The following is a 7344-nucleotide window of genomic DNA, read 5'->3' as shown; positions in this document are numbered from 1 at the left end:
CTGGATAGTCTTATGGGAGGCGTATAATAGACTCAGGAAATACATCTCCCAGGCAACTGGTCATCAATTCTGGGGCAGAACCATACATGAAGTGGAGCATAGGAGTGTCCACAAGCAAGCCCTTCCTCCATCAAAATCATCTACGTCGAGAAATCTGACACAGAGAAATATAAGTACGAAAGGAGAATAAAGAGGACTACGACCAATTAGAAATTGAGTTACTCTTATGGGCGCGTCAGCCTCTCTATTTCCCAAAATCCACGTTTGTCCCTCCTGCGAATTATCTAAAAGAGCAAGAACGTATAGAGACAATCAGGGAATGCACAAATTCCAAATCATTTCAACTCCCTTTGTGTATTGTTAATGCGTAGATGTACCTAGCGATTCATCGAACCGGGTTCCTACATCGACGGGCGGCTCTCACCTAAATGTCACCAGCTTTCTGCAGCGCCTTTCTACCTGGTGCGGTGAGGTCGGGCTCACCAGAAGATATAGAATCGTGCAACAAAAAACTTAGGCGGAAGCAGTCGACTCATCTCTCTCTCCCACGCTCTCTATATAGAAATGGAAAAAGCCGTTGGGTTCAAAATTCTGAATGATCAAGAGGCGCGTCTATAGGGTAGATGTTACCTCCATCACTAGCAGGCATCTGTCACCGCGCCAAATCCATATCGATGCCTTTTGTGAAAACTACACGCGGCTTGCGGGCTAATCTTTTTCCGCCTAGGCGGCTAGTGGGCCCCAAACAATCGAAGCGTCCGCCTAGGGAGAAGCGGACGGAACTCTTCATCCTGGTCAGCTGTGGTTCCTTGAAACATCAAACCATTGTCAGGCTTAATAATTCTGGAAGATAAAGGGAAGAGATAAGAAACCAACCTCGTTTCAGAATAGTCCTCGTGATCTCCAAGATCTCCGCCTGAAGCCTTCATCAGCCAGGAATCGAAAGATCTTCTTTCCCTCTTCGTCGCAATCCGACGCTCTTAGCTGCCGTGCCCTTTGTGATCGCAGCATTCCCAAATCAATACAGCGCCGGGAATCAGCCTGAGAAGCCTCCATCAGCTTAGCTCTGCAAATCGCTTCACAGGGAAATAGTTTTATTGGCTGCTCTTAACAACCACTTGCAGCTTAGGAAGGTGAGGCTTCAAACTGCCCACTCCAGAACTCGCTGGGAGACTGAACTTAGCACCAGTACAAGCCCGTCTACGCCGTCCAACAACCATGCACCCGAAAGACCGTCCACCAAACCACAGTGGCGTTCCGAAGCTAGCTAACGTGGATCCCGACATAAAGCTGATTCATAGCCAAACTAGAGCGACGCGAAATCCGGCAGTGCGTTAGCTTATGGCTCTTAATTGAAACACTGATTCCTCACCTCGCGAAAGTCACATAACCCGGCCTGATGCTTCACAGCCAGGTTAAAGCCAGCCGATGTCCAAATGATGTCCGATACTCCCTCGGCCTCTTCCTCATCAATCAGACACTCGCCGTATCGGCCGGAGAGAACTCGCGAAAAACAAGCGGAAAAAACGTGCCCAACACTTGTAGGACCTTGTAGACTTCTGTTTTGACGTCCAGGGAATCTCGCCCCTCCCACTTGCCATCTCAACAGCTTAGTAGTGGTCGAGCGGAGGGTTTGTCTGTGGGCATACGCTGGTACTGGACATCATATTCGGAAACGATGTAATGGTATGAACCAAGCCATTCAAAATAGCCGTGTACGGAAGCCTCCACCTTGTAGGCATTATAAAATTGCTTATAGGTCCCTTAGCATTTAGCTCGCACAAACCGACGGAACAACTGAGGCTACGAGGTTGACGAATCGCACGCAAGGCAACGGAATTACATCAATTCAAGCGTGCGAATCAAGCTAAACGGTTCGGGCATCATCAACGAGTCATTCAAAACAAGAATGGACTCGGACGACACCTCACGATCAATCAAGATCGCGTTTCGACTTCCAAACTCAGAAGTGCGATTTACTGCCAAATCAGGATCGGATCGACCTGCCAAATCAGATGTCAAACTTCAAATCCGACGTCCAGATAAGTCAACCGCAAAAAAAACGGATACAACGGAAAAAATGACGTGAACCCAAAAACACCCTGAGGGTGTTTCTGGCCAGAAACCGCAGCCACTTCAGGGTGGCTCGCCCAAGCCGTCAGCCACCCTTGAGGTGCTCGGTGGCGAGCCACCTCACGGGGTGCTCGGCCCATGCCGAGCAACCCTGAGGTGGTCTCGGTGGGCCGCGGCCACTTGTGCCGAGCCCACCTCAGCCAGAATCTGTGCCTGGCGCCACAGATCTGGGTGCCTATAAATTAGGCCATGGGTTGTTCATTTGAAAAATGTTGGAACTTTGAGAGCGAAAACTCTGCCGAATTGAAGATCGAGCTTGGAGTTTTGAAGACTTGAAGCGACTTGCAAGATTCAGATCTGATTCTCGCCCGTGAGCGTTCCACGTCATAAAAGGCAGACGCGTGTTCGAGAGTAAGAGGTAAAGTCCTCAGATCTGATGATCTACACGAAACTACACTCCGGAATCAAAGTTTTGGCCTTTAATCCCGAGATTTGGACGATTATTTTCCTTTGGTGAACTAATACCTCCCCGGCTTATTATTCCCTTGTCGGGAATAATTACCCGTCAAATTGTGTTAAGGATCCGACTCGCGATCTAGATTCGCGCGGTGGGTCCACGGTCATTGAACCCCGGCTGTCCGGCAAAGAACCACACAAAAGCCAAGAGACCGCAAAACAGGATCTTGCGATTCGTTCGGACAAATTTAAGCGGAGAAAGTTGTAATTTTTATTTCTGTGTTATTGATTTTCATGTAACCGACCGATCTAAAAAAAGACCGTGATCTTTGTAAATCGATAAATATTACAAGAATTTGCAATGCGAGATCAATGATGAGAAAGCAGAACGATTTTCACCGCAAACAATCTGGGGGGCGAGCCACAGTGGGAGCCACCGATCATCGCTGCCGAGATCGTCACGTCGCTAGTCGCGGATTCCTCATCCCGGTCGAGGAGAGGTCGAGTATGAATTACACGCCAGGCCAAGTTCGCAGGAATACTCTCATCCTACGTCTGGATCTACCTCCCCCGGGGCAAGTCCAAGAAGTTCTCCTCTAGGTAGAATAGGCTCGTTGGTTTGAAGAAGCCAGATACCAACGACGCTCCTCACCCCCAGCTGACGCCCAAAGTCGCACGTCAGGGTGAAGTTCCAACCGACTTCAAACAGTGCTCAAACCTGTTCTCGTCAATGCTTTACTGTTGAAGCGTTGTTGACTCTCTCGAACGAGAGCCAGCAGAGGCGACGCTTCAAACGCCTTGCGCGGCCAATTCGCCAAAGCGATGGGAGTCCACGGACGCGGTGTCCGCTACAACGTGGGATCTGAAGAATAGGGGAGAGGGCAAACAGCCTCAACAATTGAAGAATGGCGGGTTCCTCCAAGCCGCCCGACAAACGAATGGATTCGGGCGTTCAAACGGAACGTATCGGGACACTCGAAGAGCCGGATTCACAAACGCGCACAATTGCTTGCACAAGCAAGAATCCTCATGCAGAGGCGAGGAATTGAAGCAAAGGAAGAGTCGGCCAAAGCAGGCCGCCATCAACCCGCCAAGCTGTGGAGCGCCGAAGCAGCCTCCAACCAAAGTTCAACCACCGACGGCGAAACAACCCATAAATTCGCGATTAATTCCCATGGCTACTCTGGGAGATCACGCAGAATCATCTCGAAGAAAGAAGTCAGTTTTGGAGCGCCTCGGTCCACTTCCCGATGGACAATGCAAAGCTCCAGTTCAAGATCGTTTGGGCCCGATGAAAAAGCCCCGGACGACGCAGCATGCTGGGGGTCGCCGTCACCTCCAACATGACAAAGAGACCAGGGCAGTCATGCGCACCAACTTGCGCATTGAAGTCCAGGAGCCCGCCGAGAACTCACGCCCAAAAAGGCATGTTTCGAGGCGCGTCACTTTCGAAAGCCCTAAGAAAGCAATTCCTCCTCAGAAGGAAACATTATCGTCTGATGACGATAGTGTTATACCTGAGAAGTCGTGCCAACACACGATAGGTTACTCTGATCGTCAAGCAGACGAGTTGTACTATCGTGCTGGGGGTACGAATAAAACCAGGAAAAGGAGTCCCCGAGAACAGGAAACTCAGTGCCCCTGTTCCAAACTCATTCGGGCAGTATTGTCTGAATGCAGCTGCATCAAGGCGGTCCCCGAACGAGTTTCGGTTTTCGAAAGGCTCAGTACTGAAACGCCGAAACCAAGGCCTAGGCGTTTCCGACGAAGAAAAACGGTGGTTGAAGAGGGAGAATTTCCGAGGGTCACCACCAACATGACCAGCAGAGGGACGTCGGCGCGGGACAATCTTGAATCGATTTTGAAAGCATCCCGGCCTAGAACCCGTCTGCAGTCCGGAACTATCAAGCGAACAACCTACGGTAGGGTTCGGACAAGACTCCCTTCAGAGGATGAAGAATCTGATGCTGGCTCCGCGGTTGCATCAGATAATACGGTATCCAGCGAGGGACAACCCCGCGAGGCACTTATGATAAGTGCGGAGCAAGTGGCCAAAATGCTTGAAGACGCCTTAGCTAAGCAACAGGAAACCTTCAGGTTCGAAATGCAGATGGCCATGCAAAACATGAGAGAAATGCATGACCAACAAATCCAAGCATTGACGAACCAGCAAGGCGAGCCAAGTCGTCGTAACCCGGTTAATCTGGAAGACGAGGATACGAATGAAGCTCGTAATACCAATAATCCTCCCGTCAATGCAGGGAGTGGTAACGAGAATGTCAATGCAGACTCAGGTGAAAACTTGAAAATTAAAAATCTCGAGAGCAAAATCAATACATTGATTTCCGCTCAAGAGACGAAGAAAACAGGCATTCCTACCCAAGAGAGTGAGAATCAATCCCATATCCGGCGAAGTTCAATCTAATTAACTTCACGCCGTTTAATGGGATGGGTTCCCCCACTCAACATTTGATTTACTTCAAATCGCACTTGGGGGTAATCTCCGGTAATGAGCCTCTGATGGTGCGGTCATTCGTCGGTACTCTTTGCGGAGCCGCCTTCGATTGGTATCGCCGCCTTAAGCCAGGTAGTGTGAACAGTTGGGACGACATGGAGACCAAATTCCTCACCAACTTCTTCGACGACGACACAGAGATATCCATTGGGTCGTTGCTTGATGAGAAACAGAAAGACGGGGAATTGGTGGACACCTTCATCAAGAGGTTCCGGAACAAGGCGATGAACTGTCGGGACCCGATCACCGAGGAATTCATCCTCCAGACTTGCCACAACAACCTCGCGCTAGACGTGTTGGAAGCAATGGGGACGGCACCGTCCAAGACATGGAAGGATCTGAAGGTCCGAGGAGAGCAAGCAGAGCGATTCCTAAGAAGAAAGAAGGCGGAGAGAGGCCAACAAGCGAATAATGCTCCGCAACAGAATTTCGTCCCACGGGGGAAAGGTAAGGCACACGCTAATGCAGTTGATGCTAATCAAACCTTTCAATTGCAACCTCAGCAACAGCAACAGCAGCAGCAGCAACGAGCGCCACAACAATCCCAGTCGCAATGGCAACAACGGCCTCAGAAGCAGAAATCTTCAGAGCCGAGGTTTCCCAAGGTGTACTCCTTCAAGAAATCTTCAGAGCCGAGGTTTCCCAAGGTGTACTCCTTCAAAGATGACAAAGTTCCCGGCATCTTTAAATACCTGTTGGAGAACAACAAAATTTAGCTGCCAGCGATTGTGGATCAAGAAGGGGCTAACAAAGTGACGGATCCGAGGTATTGTGCATACCATAGAGCGGTCCATCACCCTACGAAGTCGTGCTACCACCTCAAGGACAAGATCCAGGCGCTAATTGATGTAGGCGTCATAACCCCGAAGCCGTCCAAGAATATTGGAGCAAATTCGGTTTCAATCAGCTTTGGATCAGTGCCCACAGCGTGGTTTGAACCAAAACGCATCACCAAAGTGGGAATGAAAACAGTAAACGACGACCCGCATGGACAGCGCCAAAAAGGACTTGTGCCACATACAGCTCCAAACGGCAAAATCCTCTGGGTTCACCCCGACCTGATTGAAGATGAACAATGGGTCGGGTCGTCATCCAAGAAGAAGTCCAAAGGGAAAGGAAAGTCTTGCTGCGGAGTCTCTGCTATCCCAGGAGAAGATGACGAAAGAATACAAGCTTTTCCACTCTCTGAAGAAGAGCAAGAAGTTTTTGCAACCCGAAGCGGAAATGAGTATCACTACAACTATCCACCACCTAGTGAGCAGGGGGTGAATAAACGGGGACCAGCCAAAACTCTCACAGAGATGGGGGTGATTACAAGTCCTACACCGGGCAAAGAGGCTCGACGACAGCCGGTGAATAAACCGAAAGAGAAGAATCCCCAGGAAGTTCAGAATCCGAAGCAGTCTCGTTTCAGTCGCCCGATTGGAAAAGACAAACCGGAAAGCTCGAAGACTCCGCAAGTCTTCAATATAATGGCTCAATTAGCCAATATTCCAGCACGGATAACGCTGTATGAATTGCTGCGGCTGTCCAAGGAAACCAGGGAGGCCTTACAAGAAGCGTTAGCCAATTCAGAGGTGTTCCTGACTCAAGTCAAGCCGGTGCCTGAAGAACCGGAACTGCTGAGTCAACATTGCAATATAGCGACTAAGAACCTTCCCTGCATTACTTTCACCAAAGAGGATATGCAGACGAAGAATTCAAACCACGATCGACCGCTATACTTCATCGGGTACATCGGCTCCAGCAAAGTCAACCGAATCCAAGTGGATCCGGGTTCTGCTGTGAGTATTATGCCACTTCGCTTGATGCATTTCCTCGGGATTCCAGTCAGCAAGTTGGCGTCCACAGGCACGGTCATTTACAGATTCAACACCAGCGGGTCAAGACCTTTGAGTAAAATCCGGATAAAGTGTCAAATGGGAGATTTGAAGACAGAAGTCACATGTTATGTGATCGATGCCGAAACTTCATATAACTTACTATTGGGTCGGCCTTGGATCCATAGTAATGTTATAATTCCCTCAACTCTCCATCAGTGTTTGAAATATGTCGACGCTGATAATAAGGCGTTGGCGCCGTCTTTGGCGCGTCCTCTTTGACACAGCTGGAGCACCTTCAACACTTGTCCTTACAGCGAAGGGCAGATCTGGATCTGCAGCTTCAACCTGCTTGGATGCCGCTGGGATGTCACGGGGCACGGGTGCAGCAACGGCGACGGGATCTTGGATCTTGGAGCCGGAGGTCCCGCGAGCATTTCTGGAAGATAAAGTCTTCCTACGCCTGTTTGGAGAGGCGGA

This window comes from Asparagus officinalis, chromosome 5 (assembly GCF_001876935.1).
Source record: "Asparagus officinalis chromosome 5, Aspof.V1, whole genome shotgun sequence".
NCBI classification, from domain to species: domain Eukaryota; kingdom Viridiplantae; phylum Streptophyta; class Magnoliopsida; order Asparagales; family Asparagaceae; genus Asparagus; species Asparagus officinalis.
The sequence above is the reverse complement of the archived record's forward strand: the minus strand, read 5'-3'. Positions refer to the sequence as shown.